The sequence below is a fragment of the Corapipo altera genome, unplaced genomic scaffold (genome assembly GCF_003945725.1).
Source record: "Corapipo altera isolate COAL_440 unplaced genomic scaffold, ASM394572v1 77b, whole genome shotgun sequence".
In the NCBI taxonomy this organism is placed as follows: Eukaryota; Metazoa; Chordata; class Aves; order Passeriformes; family Pipridae; genus Corapipo; species Corapipo altera.
In genome coordinates this window covers 1,085,392-1,101,683 of record NW_020884933.1, presented here as the reverse complement: position 1 = coordinate 1,101,683, position 16,292 = coordinate 1,085,392, and the positions used below count along the sequence as shown (strand labels likewise).

At 45.8% G+C, this 16,292-nt stretch overlaps 1 protein-coding gene across 5 annotated transcripts in view; it reads right to left on the bottom strand.

Annotated features, from left to right (window-relative positions):
* Positions 1-16,292, bottom strand: part of KCND3 (potassium voltage-gated channel subfamily D member 3) — a 139,495-nt gene that overhangs the window by 37,644 nt on the left and 85,559 nt on the right. The window lies entirely within an intron of this gene.

The following is a 16,292-nucleotide window of genomic DNA, read 5'->3' as shown; positions in this document are numbered from 1 at the left end:
AGAACTTGTTGGTCTGAGGGTCTGCATAAAAGCAGAAGTCATTACATGTTAAATACTTCAGGCTTCATTAGCTAAGGCTTATTTATCCCAAGCACAATCCTTCTCTACCTTCACCCACATTAAAACCCTCAGAATACCTCGAATCGATAATTGCTCTTCATGTCTATTAACTTTTGAGCTTCTGCTTTATGCAAAGATAGTTTCAAAGCTCTTTGCTAAGTGGCAAGGTCTTCTACCTCATTTAACACTGGTCTAAAAAAAATAAAATCCTACTTTTCTCCTGCCAGCCCTTAACACAATAAGGCTGCAAATTAATCATATGCCTCAAACATGATCTCAGTGACCCAGAGCACAGAGAGAAAGCCCTTCTGTGCATTTGGGGGAAGTATAATAATAAGTGTCTGGCTCACAGTCTGTCTTGTGGAGTTTTGTTCTTCCATGCAGACTGAGAGTTACCTCATTACTTGGGGCTTCAGAGGAGGTGCTTTCAAACACCATCAAAGATCAAACTCCTGGAGCAAGGGAGGCTTTTGCTGGCGAGATGGAGAACTTCATTTGCAAAACTATTACGAGAGAGACTGGAATGAGGAACTTGGCTCTGGCTGGAGCAAACTGCACAGAAACAAGACCTAAACCTTGTCACTCTGACGTGGATCTACCACAGAGTCACCCATGGAGAGGACTCTGCTGGATTCTCCCCTCAGGGCTGCAATGGCACCTCAGGCCCTTGGGATGGGTTGGCTGACCTGAGGTGGAAATGCCAGACCTGATGTTTGGGAACATCACAACAAAACCCAGCTGGAGCTTGATCCAGATCTCTTTGCACTTCATAAGAGGCCTTTTGACTTTGGCAGGGTCTGGAATGAACCTGTAAAGTTGCAGTTGTTCTGCTCCCCTACTGACACACACACAGCTCCTGCAATATTAATTGCTGGAGTGACTATTTCTGTCCTGATGGTACCATAAGGTACTAATGGCCCCATGGCATATTTATAACAGGTACAGTGCCAAATAAACTCAGCTACTGGATTTCAGTTAGCACTAATTAGGCATTTCAAACCCCAAAACTTCTTTTCCCCAGACTGGAATGAGAGGACTCAACTTTCCCATTAATTTGTTTAGTATAAAGGCAACTTGTGATCTAAAAAACTTCTACAGAAAAGTACATTTTTAAGTAATTCATCAATAATCTCATTAGAGCAGCAAGGAGATAGAAGAGTTGGGTAATGATTAACATTCAGGGGGTCTAACAGGATGTTTGCAAGAAAACAACAGGAGGCTGCAAATTCAGTAGGCTTTTAATGTGACCTCTAGTAAATCATTTCAACTTTCTCTATCTTGGTTCCCCACTTAAGAAAGGGCAATTAATTACTTATTCTTTGCCTGGTTGGTTAAGTAGGTGTTGGTTCTTCAGAGCAGGAGCTGCCCCATATTCTGAATATACCCAGTGGTGACTCCTTAGTGCTGCTGCATCACAAATATTAATAATGCAGAGCAGTTGTACGGAAATCTGGGATAAACACAGCCTGCACGTGGCTCCAGGCTCATTCCCTGGGACAGGCTGAGGGTCCAGAGCATCAGCTGGAGCTGAGCATCAGCCCAGATGTGGAACATGCCTAGAGAAAAACACACACTCTGCTTATTTTGCCAGGAATCCAGTTAGATGGTAACAGATCCTGCTGGTTTGTAGTTGCTGAATTCAACGGGAGTGGAAGGTTCCTTGCCCATGGCAGGGGGTGGAATGAGATGATCTTAAAAGTCCCTTTGAACCTGAACCATTTTAGGATTCATTGCTCTGCTCTCTGGCTCTGCCAGGTGAGATGCACCTGCTGCCAGACAGCCCTGGGGAGGTTTTGTGTTAAAAAAAATAAAAAAATAACTTTTATTTTTTTTAAATGAAAAATTTTAAATTAAATTTTAAATTAAATTTTAAATTAAAATAAAAATTAAATTTAATTTAAAAAATTAAATTAAATTAAATTATTTAAAAAATTGGTCACTCTTCAGACTGCAAAATGCTGAATGCAGAATTTCAACAAGTTTGGTTTTGTTGTTTTTTTTTTTTAATTTGTACTGTGACTTCTACATTCTTTGGATATAAAAAGGGGGTCATATGTCACTCGCCCTAATTAGCAGCTATTAGTCTTGACAACATAATGTGCTGTTGTTTGTCTCTCTGTCAGCAGAGAAGGTGTTATCAAATAGAGGTCACTGCTTCCAAGGCCTGGTTTTAGCCACAGAGGTGTCTGGATGTTGCTCAGGTCCCCAGCTGGAGACAGCAATAAATAAGGTGCTGAACAGCTCATCAAATGACTCACTCTAAAAATAGCCTCTCGCAGCATCTCTGGTGATCCTGTGTCTCTGTGCAACGTTCACAGCCCTAGAAACAGGGAATTGTAGGAAAACAGCTGGAATATCCCGTGCTGCAGGGCCATGGGAAGGTGGAATGGCAATGACAGCTCTGGGGGGACAGTGACACATACAGAGGATGCTCTTTCCCAGTAGCCTTTTGGTACCAACTTTTCTGCCTGGGGAAGGCATAGCTGGGGAGAGGCTTCTGGCTCATAAAGGACCATTTGTCTACTGGTGTCTCCCTGGGTTCCACTGGATGCAGAGGAGGCAACAGTGCCACCGAAAATTGCTGAGCCTGGGTAGAATTCTAGAATGGTTTGGGTTGGAAGGGACCTTAAAAATCAGCTCAACCCACCCCCTGCCACGGGCAGGAACACCTTCCACCAGCCCAGGTTGCTCCAAGCCCTGTCCAACCTGGCCTTGGACACTTCCAGGGATCCAGGGGCAGTCACAGCTTCTCTGGGCAACCTGTGCCAGGGCCCCCCCACCCTCACAGGGAAGAATTCCTTCCCAATATCCCATCTATCCCTGCCCTCTGGCAGTTTGAAGCCATTCCCCCTTGTCCTGTCCCTCCATCCCTTGTCCCAAGTGCCTCTCCAGCTCTCCTGAAGCCCTTTTAGGCCCTGGAAGGGGCTCTCAGGTATCTCTGGAGCCTTCCCTTCTCCAGGTGAACATCCCCAACTCCCTCAGTCTGTCTCCATGGGCTTGGTCTTTGGACTCCTTCCAACAGCTCCACATCTTTCTGGTGTTGGGGATCCCACAGAGCTGGAGGCAGCACTGCAGGTGAGGTCTCAGCAGAGCAGAGTAGAGGGGACAACACCTTCCTTCGTACCAGCAAACCTGTTTTTGGACATCATTCAATGCCCCTCCCTGCTCTGCAGAGCTGCCTCAAGGAAGGGAGGGAGGTGAGGCCCCCCCCAGAGCTCAGCACATCCAGGTACCCCCAGGTGACTTGGTTTGGGTCACAGAGCCACCACAAGGACTCAGGGGACACCCAAATTGTGTCCCCAAATTGCCATCCACACCCCAGGATGGTGCTTTCCCTGATTGCCACGTTTAACTGCTCAAGGGCCATCGCCTGGTGGTGCAAAACCGTGTGGTTTTCACACCCCCCGAGCCTCTGAAAGCTGAAATATCTGATGGAGCTGGAAACAGAAACAATGCTCCTTCCCCTGATTTAGTATTTCTGCCTCATCCTGGCATTAACAGCTCTGGGAGAGCTGCTTTATCTCCCTAACCTTTTGCCCAGCACAGTAGAGTCAAAAGAAGATTTCACTCCAGCCTGTAAGTGTCTGCTTTTAGGACAATAAAGACAGAATAATAACATTATGTACTTTACAATAGACCATAATTTTGAAAGCCTTTTGCATGAAAGGGCTGGAATAAAGCATGGAATTAGCATGTAGCTTTCCAGGTGCAAGAGATCCTTTTTTATACTGTAAGTAAATCACGAGGCAATGTTGGGATTTGCACAAAGGAGAGGAAAAAATGGCTAAAATTCATCAAGAACGTTTCAGTTGCACTGGCAGACTGTGTGTGTTGTATTTGACAGCTCAGAGGAGCTCCTGTCCCTCCATTTCATAGGTGCAAGTCCAATGTAATCTTGTTAATGCTGCTTTGAACCCCCAGTGAAATAATGATCGTGTCACTTGTAATGATCCAAAGGAAACCAACCCAAGCATTACTCATTCCTTTTGCACATGACAAATGAGCAGGGAATTAACAGCTCTGCTAAGAGGGCTGGGGGTAGTTAGGTCTTTTGTTTAGTGTTTAATTCATCATTTCTCTGCCACATTACCTGTTTCATGTGCCTGGAATTAGCCCTCAAAACCCACAGCCCTCTGGAGCACAGGGAATTGTTGTTTACCTGCTGTTCTGACCATGGAATCATTGAGCAGTTTGGGTTGGAAGGGACCTTTTAAACACCATCTAGTCCAAACTCCTGTGAAGAGCAGCGACATTTTCAACTAGATCAGGTCGCTCAGAGCTCTGTCCAACCTGACCTTGAACATTTCCAGGGAAGTCTGGTTGGGTTTTGTAGAATCCCAGAATCCCAGAATGGTTTGAGTTGGAAGGGATTTTAAAGCTCAGCTCATTCCAACCCCCTGCCATGGGCAGGGACACCTCCCACTAGCCCAGGTTGCTCCAAGCCCCATCCAACCTGGCCTTGGACACTTCCAGGGATGGGGCAGCCACAGCTTCTCTGGGCAACCTGTGCCAGGGCCTTTCCACCCTCCCAGGGAAGGATTTCTCCCTAATATCTAATCCAAATCCCCTAATCCTGTCACCTCTTCATTCCTCCAAGTATGGAAGATGCTGTTGCCTTTTTCAGCAGAGCCATGGAAACATTCAGCTGTGTTGTAATAAATCCCTGGGCACTGGGGAGGTGGGAGAAGGGCTCTGGAGCTGCTGGGCCAGTGAGAGGACCTGATGGATTGAGGGTGGCACAGGAGCACTCCTGGAGCCTGAAACCAAACCTTGTCATGGCCTCAGGAAAGACAGATCCACTCTTTATCTGATTTTTTTTTTTCCATTTCCATAAGAGATCAAGATATTTCCAGAGCTGTCCTGGACAAGTGTTGTGAGGATTAATTAGTGAAGGCTGGCTTGAATTTTTTAAACTCTAGAAGTTTCCTGGAAGTGTTTTGCAGCCTGGACTCTGTAATCCACGAGGATGGGGTGGGCTGTTAACGTCAGCTTTTCAAACCAGCCCATCCTGGAAGGAGCAGGACGTGCTGCTGGAAGCCTGAGGAGGCTCGTGGTGCCTCCTCAAAGAGTTGAGCTGTAAACAGAGCCCTGATGGCTTTGAAGCAGGAGAATCTATAAACAGGCTGTCAAACGACAGGCTTGAACAACAAATCAGCTGTGGCTGGGGAAGCACAGAGCCTATTTCATGCTAGGATTCTTTTACATTAAATATACTTATTTTCTACCTTGTTTTGAGCTGGGCAGCTCCCCAGCTGGGTATTCAACTTGGGCCACATCTGGCTGGGTTTTATGCCACTGTTTTCTTTTTTTCCTGGTATATTCTGTTTGGGAATGTTTTCTTGGCTGCTCTAGATATTCAGCTGAAATTCCACCCATCAGCCAAGCTGTGAGGGGTGAGGGCTGGAGATGGAGATCAGCTTTAGCAGCAGCAGCTTATCTTCAGGACGTGGATTCATTTTGATTTTATGTAAAGCTCTGGTCAGCTGTTACTTAGTAGGGATTTTCCAGGTAAAGTTGCCTTTTTGATTTTGTCCTGGTTTATAAATTCATATTTCTTACTGAGTATTGTGTAATAAAAAGGACTGAGAGATGTGTCTAAAATTGTCCTCCTCTGAGGAGATGCAAGTTCTGTTGCTTCTCTAATTAGGAAGAGAGGCAGATTATTCCCTGGTGGCTTTCCCAAGGTGCATCTGAACTGGATAACCTGTACCAACCCTCACCAAATCCAGGGATAAGATGGACTTGGGAGCAGCTGTGGCTTCAACAGAAAAGGTGACCCAGCTGAAGGTCTTTGAGAGCAACTGGTAGCATAAATATTCCTTACAACAACAGCAGGTGCTGCCCAAAGAAATGGGAATGTTTATGTAGACTTGGGAATAAACTGAGTAGGTTATTTAATACACAGAGGGTGGAGAATACTTAATATATGAACACCCTGGTTCCATTTATTCTTCCTGGCTTGGATAAACTTCTCAGCCTGTAGGCAGTTAAAACAGATGGTCTGAATTTGGGTAACATTCAGACCTTGAGTTGGAGCTAAAAATGGAATTTCATTGGCAAGGAAAGTAGGTCAGAAAGCTAAAGCCCCTAGTCCTAAAATGATGAAAGGCTTCTAATCAAGCCTTCCCTATTACCATTCATTAAACAGAGCAGGGGAAGAAGTATTATTAGAGACCTTGGCAAAAGGGATTACGGTGGGATCATGAGCATCCTCCTTCCTGCAAGGAGACCTGGGCACTTGCAAACCTCTTTTGGTGTGAGATGGTCCGTTCCCAAAGCCCTGCAGGCTGGACTGGAGCCACGGCAGGATGGGGCTGGTTTTCTTCGTGGCAACACAAGCAACTTTATCTTCTGCTTCAGTCCCAGGAGTGCTGAGAGGAGCCTCTCTGCACATCCTCTATTAATACCTCTCCCACTAATCATCCCTTCCACGCTGCCTCTGTCAAAGCCCTGACTCAGGGTCTGTCATTCCGTCGCCTCTGCAAAGTGTGACTTGCAGCAGATCTGGGCCTTTCAGGCACTGATTTCTTTTGCTCTCTCCATCATTTTCAAATGTGTGCCAGCTGCTAAAGGCTCTCTTCCTTGTAGCTGACAGGAATTATTCAAAGCAAATGGGGAACCAGCTCACACAGTGGTCCCAGTTCGCTCCTCGTTCCAGCTCTTGATTAAGAGCACAAACCTAATTCCTGCTCGCTGGGAAACGAGAACGTGCTCGTTCAAAGATGCTTCTGAAATGGTACCAAGGTGACTGTTTATTCCTTGCATTTGGCAAAGCCAAGCTGATGCACTGTCATTATTCCTCCCCCTTTCCCCTCAGACAACTGCTGGAAATTGCACTCCTCTGGATGGAGAATTGCTGGCATTTCAGCCCTGCCAGCAAATGCATTTTCAGAGATAATGTCAGAGATGTCCTGTTTGCTCTCCCTTAATGGTAGATGTTGACCATCTGCCTTGATCCTCAGCCATCACTGTCACTGGAGCAGGTAACAAAAGCAGGAACTCAAATCTGGATCATCCCATTGGTTTGAATAAACTCAGGAATGGTGTGCAGGGAAATTTGCTGCTTAAGAGAACCAGAAATAGCACTTTACTATGTCATACACATCTCACTACAGGAAGAGAGATGATGTCTTTTTTTTTATGATAGCTCAGGTATTTCCATGACTACTTGTTAAAGCATTGACTATTTTTTAATGAAAGAAAAAAGGAATATTTAAACTGTTGATTTAACAGTTTTCAGAGAAAAAGCAGAATTTAGTTCAATGTAGAATCAACATAAGAAAAGCTGAATTTCACTTTGGAGAAAATACCTCCAGTCTTAACTTCCACACCTTTTATTCCTGATGTTTATTCATTCAGCTTTTCAGAGGAAGCTCTGTTCCTTTTAGTTCTTGCAAAGCTGAGATATCTAGCAAAAAGTAATCTCAGGGTTTTTTTGCTTCATGTCATCTGAGTTTTTGATCCTCAGATCTCACTTTTGGCTGTGACAGATGGATCAGAAAAAGCTTTTTAAATTTTTTGTTTGTTTGTTTTGGTCACCCTGCTGAACTGAACAGCAGTTTTGGTTAGTCAGGGGTTTTTTTCCAGTTGACAGTTACTCGTGATTTTAACTTTGTTCAGAAGACTTAATGGTTTTGGTGTTTGGGCTGTGATTTTTCTGACCAGATGATGACTGTGAAGAGGAAACATTTCAGTGGACTCCAGGACCAGTGTGGGGGTAGACATTTTATTCCATTCTGAAGTTCTCTGCACTGGAGAATTCAAGCGAAAAGCAGCTGCTACTTGTTGATGCCCCTCAGCCCCTCCAGCAATTCTGATCACATGCTGGAAGTCTGTGTGTGTGTGTGTGTGTGTTGCAGGACAATGCAGAACAAAAAAAAAAGGAGGCAGAACCCATTTCCCACACCTAGAATTCCAGATTTTATTGTGTTGGAAGGGACCTTAAAGCTCATGTCATCCCACCCCAGGGACACCTTCCACTAGCCCAGGTTGCTCCAAACCCTGTCCAGGTTGTCCTTGGACATCTCTAGACACTCAAATTTTGCAAATTGTGAAGGTCCTTGGTTCCCTGAATGAGGAAAGTTGTTTGTTTTTCCCTTATTCTAAACTGCTGATTGACAGAGTTCTGCTGATGGCAGCGTGGGGATCTGGGGGGCTCCGAGGGAATTTATTGTCAGCACAATTAAAAAATGCATAAATGTTCCCAACAAGTTCCTGTTCAGTCCTTCAACTCACCGTTATCCCTTGAGAAAAATCTCACTGCTTTACCATAATAGTAGGGATTTATTGTCATACATGAGCAAAAAAGAAAAATCTAATTGATTTTCTCTCTCTTTGCTGACAAAGCCCACCCTGGCTGTGTCTTTCCATATCATGTTGGTTTTTTTTTTCCCCTTTAAAGGTGAAAGCATGATATTATTTTCAAGGACTCCTGCTTCCTTGGTAATGAAAGCTTTTCACCCCGAACCTGACAGCAAGTTATTCTAGGTCAATATTTAATTTAATTTAAATTCTGATGTGGGCACTAAGACTCAAATCCATTTACAAGAATTAGCCCTTGTGGTGGCACAGGGCAGTCACGCCCCAGGGCTCCTTCTTGGCCCTTAAAGCAGAGCTGTGGCACAATTTGTGATGAGGCACCATGGGCTGATCTTGGTGGTTATTTTAATCTGTTTTATTTCATTTAAGTGAGGGCAGGTCTGTGGTGTGAGCTCTGATGCTCAGGGGTGTCTTCCCTAACAGCTCGTGGTGATAACACGCCTGAAGAAGTCACTGTGCACACAGTTATAATTAATTTATGATTTAGCATTGTTATCATTTTACCAGGATGTCAGTCATCCTAATTTGTCTGCAAGCAAGCAGAGATGTATTTTATCCAACACAGAGCACCCACCAAGTGAAATAAGGCCAGGGAAAGCGAAAATTAGGGGATTCTGCCCCTCTCAGGTGAGAGCCCCCCTGCAGAGTTGCCTCCAGCTCTGGGTCCCAGCACAGAAAGGATGTGGAGCTGTTGGAGCAGGTCCAGAGGAGGCACCAAGAGGATCAGAGGGAGGGAGCAGCTCTGCTGGGAGGAAAGGCTGGAGAATTGGGATTGTTCAGCCTGGAGAGGACAAGCTTTGGGGTGACCTAACTGTGGCCTTTCAGTATCTGAAGGAGCGACAAGAAAGATGGAGAGAGAGTGTTTGCAAGAGCCTGGAGTGACAGCACAAGGGGGAATGGCTTCAAACAGACAGAGGGTAAATTTAGATTAGATATTAGGAAAAAATTCTTCCCTGGGAGGGTGGGAAGACCCTGGCACAGCTTGCCCAGAGAAGCTGTGGCTGCCCCAGCCCTGGAAGTGTCCAAGGCCAGGTTGGACAGGGCTTGGAGGAACCTGGGCTGGTGGAAGGTGTCCCTGCCCATGGCAGGGGGTGGGATGAGATGATCCTTAAGGTCCCTTCCAACCCAAACCATTCTGGGATTCCATGAAACAGCAGCTCTGCAGCTCAGTGAGTTCTTCATCTTGAATTTCTTGTTATGACCCAAAGTAATACTTTTAACCTTCATGTTTTCTACAGCCATTAAATGTGAAGAATACTCAGGGAATATTAGGAAGGAGTCCTGAGTATTATTGTCCAGTTGAGTCTCATCTGATACAGGCATCTGGCATGGGAGCCACTGAGTGCTGCTCTCCTCAGTAATACCCACTTTTTAAAAAGTGTTTGTTTTAATGGAAAATAAAATGTCCCAGATTAAGGCATTATTTATTTCTGGCTGCATACACTAAAGGCCTTTTAAATTACTTCGTTCATGATTAATTCAAGAAGAATCCTCATATTACTCAGAGTGAAAACCCTACACGATTATCTGCTCATAGGATCCATTTTTTTTTTTCAAGCATCTTCAAGTTGTCTGTAAAATGAACTTTTTTGGAAAACACACGGGCTGGAGAGGGCAGTCAGTGCATTGAGCAATTAGATCTCTCACCTAATAGCAGGGTTGAAGGCTCCCTGCCCTGTCTTAAGTCCTTAGCTGTGGTGTCAGCTTAAAGGAAATGCTGGGTTTTCGCTTTCATTTTATCCTCATCTTTTTCTTTTCTGTCTTTTTAAGCAGCTTGAGTGTCCATGCTGAGCCATGTCACATTCCAAATGATCCCCACACTGTGCATTTTAATGAGCTGCTAACACTGATTATACAAAAAGCAATCTCAGAAATATTTACTGAGTCAAAAAAAAAAAAAAAGCCTATGGGGAACTAATTAGCTTTTCAAGAATTGGCTTTTTGAAAGCCTCGGATTCTGGAAAAGTGGAACTTGGAAGCAGTTTCAAAGAAGTTGGAGAAGTGAGTAGAAGGAAAGGGAGTAAGTTGAGATGGAGTATTACAGGTCCCAGGCATCTCTGTACTGGTCAGAAATGCACTGGAAGTGAATATATCTATATCTACAATAAATGCCATTATTATGCAGAGGAATGCCATGCTATTCCTGGATCCTGTGGAAAGTTTCTGTAGCCTTTCTAATGGGTTGATCAGAGAAGGACAAAATCATTGTCCCTCTGTCCCTGGCCAGTTCCCTCCACCGTAATTTTTTAAATCATGATGTTGGCAACTCACTTCATTCAAGGCAATGGGCAGTTGCAAGCAAATTCCTGATCTGATTAAAGCTTCCCTTTCCTGCCATTTCAGGGCTTGATATTCCTTAAATACACATTTCTGCCTCTTCCATGGGAAAGTGATGTAATAACGTGACATTTGACATCAAATAGTGCCAGGAAAGGAATGCAGAATTTCCTTGGATCAGGCATAGATTGCAAATAAAAGATATATTCCAGTGATACAGGAATTGCATGAGCATCCAAGTGCTCATTTTGCACAGGGTACTTATGAGCTCTACAGAAACTACTTGAGTGCAGACTCCTCAAGCCCTGGAAATGTAAGGACCAAATCCTTCAAATAATGGGTTGAAAGGCAGTTTGGAAATTCAAATGTGGCCCTCGAGGGCTGGCTTTGTGTGTAGAGGATATTGGTGAGATCAGGAAGATTTGGAAGGAGTTTGCTTCCCTGCCCTTCAGCACAGTCACAAATAACATTGCAAGTGCTGGGGGGTGGGAAGGCAGCACAGGATTCTGGATTTGTCTTTTAGGGGATTTGTGTGCAGAGTGTGCCAGCCTTTACTCTGAGCAGAGCAGGACCAGGGTGCTTTGGGAGGGTCAGTGTGTGTGTATCCATGATATCCATGATCCATGTATCCATGATTTCACAGGCACTGTCACAGAATCCCAGAATGGTTTGGGTGGGAAGGGACCTGAAAGATTATTCAGTCCCACCCCTGCCATGGGCAGGGACACCTTCCACTAGCCCAGGTTGCTCCAAGCCCTGTCCAACCTGGCCTTGGACACTTCCAGGGATCCAGGAGCAGCCACAGCTTCTCTGGGCAACCTGTGCCAGGGCCTCCCCACCCTCCCAGGGAGGAATTTCTTCCCAATATCCCATCTAACCCTGCCCTCTGTGTGGATGTGTCTTTTGAAGGTTCCAAAGCAGCTCATGGGTCACGGATCAGGCTAAAATTCCTCCCTGGGAGGGTGGGGAGGCCCTGGCACAGGTTGCCCAGAGAAGCTGTGGCTGCTCCTGGATCCCTGGAAGTGTCCAAGGCCAGGTTGGACAAGGCTTGGAGCAACCTGGGCTAGTGGAAGGTGTCCCTGCCCCTGGCAGGGGGTGGAATGGGATGAGCTTTAAGATCCTTTCTCATCCAAACCATTCCGTGTGATTACAGTGTGAAGCCCTTCCCCCTTGTCCTGTCACTACATGCTCTTGTAAAAAGTCCCTCTCCACCTTCCTTGTCTCCCTCCTGGTGCTGGATTCCCTCCTTCCAGCCTGGCCCTGTCCAGCTCCTCGTGGCTTTGCTCTCCCCTCGTGTGTGAGCAGAATTAGAGCTCACGTAGGGTTCGATTTCCAAAGTTAACTGAGCTCCTCAGAGGGCTCACTGAAGCACTGGTGCAGGTCTAATGCTATTTGCATCTTTACACACCTAAATAACTTTGCAAAGCCGGCCACAGACACCGCACACGACTCCTAAATCCACTCAGCTTTCAGCTCACATCAAACCCAGCCAGGAGACACAGGTTCCTGCTGCAGCAAGAGGCACAGGCTGAGCTTTATACACCATGAAAAACTGGGAGGTAGCACCCAGAAGGTGTTAAACTCTTCCAACCAGCCCAGGCTGCTCCCTCTGCAATGCAGAAGACGCTGTTGGCGTGGGCTTGCTCTGTTCTGCCCTGGGTTAGACTCTCAATGATTCCTTCTCTGTGCCCCCCTCCTCCTTTCTAATGGTCTGTTTAAATAAATATTAATGCCTTGGCTTTGAGCAGGTGCAAACCTGGGCTCCAGAAAGGCTGTGTTATGGTTGCAGAACCATTATCTCATCCCTATCAATCTCATTCCCATTTGCTCCCGGGATGGAAGGAGCACCTGTGGCTACTCAGCTACAGACTTTATGAGAAGCTGGATGACTTCAGCACTCCTTGCTCAGAGCTGTGCTCCTCCTGCTTTCTTTTCCATGAATAAAATTTGAGGTTTTTGGAAGCTTTGAAATAAATTTCCCCCCGCCATTCATTTCATGCATAGCAGAATATAAAGATAAATAAGAAACCCCCAAGAAATACAGGTGCCTCTCTGCAAACCTGCTTAGTGCAGGGCAGCAAAGGTGGTCACAGAAGACAGTGCAAACAAATAGCTTTTTTGTGTGCTATCTACTCTTTCATCTTCTTTTATCTTGTTTTAATAGTGCTTTAGTAATAAAAGGTGAGCTTTAAACAGCACACTGCCACACAAAATTTATTCTGATAATTGTATGGCAGGCAAATCAGAGAATCTTTATTTCTTACATGTGGGGTTTTTTTTTCCTAAGTGGGATCCCAGTGCTCTGAACCTGCTCTGACTGATTCCTTGATCCCAAACTCTCTGACCCCTTTCCCCTTCCCTGCCCCTCGAGGGTTGGCCCTCTTTACTTGGAGTGCCTGGAATTCAGGCTCCAGGACCCACTTTTATCTGTGTTTTAGAATATCTTCTCCATTTGTTCTTCTAAGCCTGTGTTAATATTAATAACACACAGATAATTTTTCTGAGTAAGAAATCAAATTCACCTACACGCTGCCAGCTCGACGCCTCCAGGGAAGTGCTCTGAGTCTAGAGCTGGTTGAATATTCTATTTCAGACTTCTCTTTCTTCCAAGATGGACTAAAGGAGCACACTCACAAATTCCCAGCTTCTCTGGGAATGTTTTGGGCTTTTTATTAGGAAACAAAATAATCCAAACCACAAACTTTTAAAGTAACAAAAGCCAATTGAAAATATAGGCTGCTCTTGTGCATGGTTCAATTTCCTTTGGCTGCCTTTGATTAAAGCCACTGCAGATTTAACAGGATTTTTTTTTTCTAAATAGAAAGAAAAACAAGAAGAAAAATAGCCCTGCATGAAAGTCCCTGTTATTTTCTTCTCTGGTGGAGTATTTTATCATTCTCAGCAAAAATTAACTGGAGTTGTCGAAGTTTGCCAGTGATTGATAGTGTCACCTTAAATGTTACTAGTCAGAACTTGTTTTCTCCTTTTTTTCCACTCCTCCAGAACTCAGATAGGCACTTTGCCAAAGTGTAAAATTCCCTTTGGTGCAAGTTGGAAAGTCAGCAGCACCGGCCCTGCTCTCGCTGCAAACGTCAGCTCAGAGAACAGGGACAGGTCCCAGCCCGGGACAGGAGTCCCCTGATGGGGGAATGGGGCTGGGATGAGGGCTGGGATGAGGTGCAGAGCAGGGAACACACTCTCCTCTCTTCAGCTGCCTCTGAAGGTGCTGAAGGATGTTGGTGAGTTAGAAACACAGGCAGGGTGTTTCTGGAGCTGCAGGAAAGCTCAGGTCAGTGGTTAAAACAGAATCCCAGGATGGTTTGGGTTGGGAAGGACCTTAAAACTTATCCAGTTCTACCCCCTGCCACGGGCAGGGACACCTTCCACTAGCCCAGGTTGCTCCAAGCCCTGTCCAACCTGGCCTTGGACACTTCCAGGGATCCCGGGGCAGCCACAGCTTCTCTGGGCAACCTGTGCCAGGGCCTCCCCACCCTCACAGACAAGAATTCCTTCCTAATATCCCATCTATCCCTGCCCTCTGGCAGTGGGAAACCATTCTCTCTTTTCCTGTCCCTCCATCCCTTGTCCAAATCCCTCTCCAGCTCTCCTGGAGCCCCTTTAGGCTCTGGAAGGGGCTCTCAGGTCTCCCTGGAGCCTTCTCTTCTCCAGGTGAACCCCCCCAGCTCTCCCAGCCTGGCTCCAGAGCAGAGGGGCTCCAGCCCTGGGAGCATCTCCGTGGCATCTCTGGGCTCTCTCCAGCAGCTCCTCGTCCTTCTGATGTTGAACCCCAGAGCTGGAGGCAGCTCTGCAGGGGGGTCTCGTGAGAGCAGAGCAGAGAACTTGGAATGGTGTCATCCCACACGTCATTTAGGGAAGATTTGGGATGAGTGACCCTGAGCTGCAAAACCCCCCGAGCTGGGGCTGCTCCCAGGGAAGGAGCCTTGTGGGAATCTGCCCATCCCACCCAAGTGGGACTGGGCAGAACCTCCTGAAACATCCCCTTATTTGTCCATCCATCAGTGCAGAAGCCTCCTGTCCCCCCTGTGTGCCAGGCAGGCTGTGACAGCCACACACAGAGTGTGGGCACATCTGGGTGCTCTACCCAAGGTCTGACTTGGCTCATCTGGCTCAGCTTTGAGTTCCAGAATCGTGTTTTCATCTATTTACTGTGAGATTATGTAAATGTGCAAGATATTCCTTTCCTCTGGTAACGCTCAGAAAGTTGCTTTTGAACTTTTGGCCTCCCAAAGACGTTTCTCCCAGATGAGAAAGCAGAGAGCTTGTGATGAAAATTAACTTGCTAATAAAAATAATTAGTGCACAAAGGGACAATCACCAAAATCAAACCCTGCTTTGTTTCCCTAAGTGTGTTTAAGTATTGCATGAGGAGGAACAGATTATAAGAATAAATCACTTGTGATCTGCACCTCGGGAACAAGCTGACTGATGGTTCTTGTCTCTCTGGATACCTCAGGTCCTTTTCCTCATGTTTTTGCATTTGAGCAGCCAGATCTTTATACACATTCAGCAGTACTTCAGAAAAAACTCAAACCACTCAGTTGTCTGGTCCATTTTCTGGTATCACAACTACACAGAGAAATTACCATTTTGCAGTTTCCACCAGTAAATCTTTTGTCTAGTCCTAAATCCTCTGTCTAGCCCTTCCCATCACTGCTTGTACAGCTGGGAAATTCACTGCTTCCCCGTCAGCAGATTTTATTTTCTAATTCCCTTTCTGTCTTAGACGATTTTTCATCATTACTTGCAAAATCTGAGATTCAAACCATCATCTCTTACTTCATTCCCGTGCCTGCCATGAAGAATTTCCCCTTTCCCCCCCCCTCAATCTTTATTTTCTCTCAGGTCTCACAGGAGAAAAGCTGAGCATTGCTGTGATATTTTTTTCCTTCCTGCTGCTACTTATGCACCTTGAAAAGTTGAGCTTTTCCCTGCATGTACAACACTTGGGATGCTGAGTCTGACTTGATGCCTTCATAAAACACCCGACTACGAATTCATTCCCTTGCAATTACTGATTCCCCATCCTTCCTCCAGGTACCAACCACCACAGATAACATTACTGGAATTTATCTCTGGGAGTGATGTGCAGCAGCCTTCTTTCCCCAGGTGATTTGGGAATAAACAAGCCAACAAAAACTCAAGCCAAAACCAAACATAAAACCCCTCAAACAAACAACCAGGGGGCCAGATCTGCAGCAGGAGGGTTTTTTTTTTATTCCTGTCTTTCCCACAGAGAAAAGAGGGATGTCAGGATTCAGGTGCCTGGCAGAGGCTGTGCAGCTTCACCATTTGGATCTGTCAAGGATTTATGTTGTGATGGGCTTGGGGGCTCCTGTCCCTTCTCCCTGCAGATTCCTGAGACAGCTGGAAGAGCCCTAAATAGTGAAACAAGGCACAAACAGTCCTTCCCAGGCTGGCCAGGGAATCAGGGGAGGGAGAGCTGCCTGCCAGAGGTTTGTTTCTTTAGATATTTGGGTTTCTTTTGTTATAGATCCTGAATAAAAGAGTGGAATCATTAAAGTTTGAAAAGAACTCCAAGATCAAGCCCAACTCTCAACCACCACCACGCTCAGCCCTAACCCAAGTCCCCAAGTGCCACATCTACATGTCTTTTA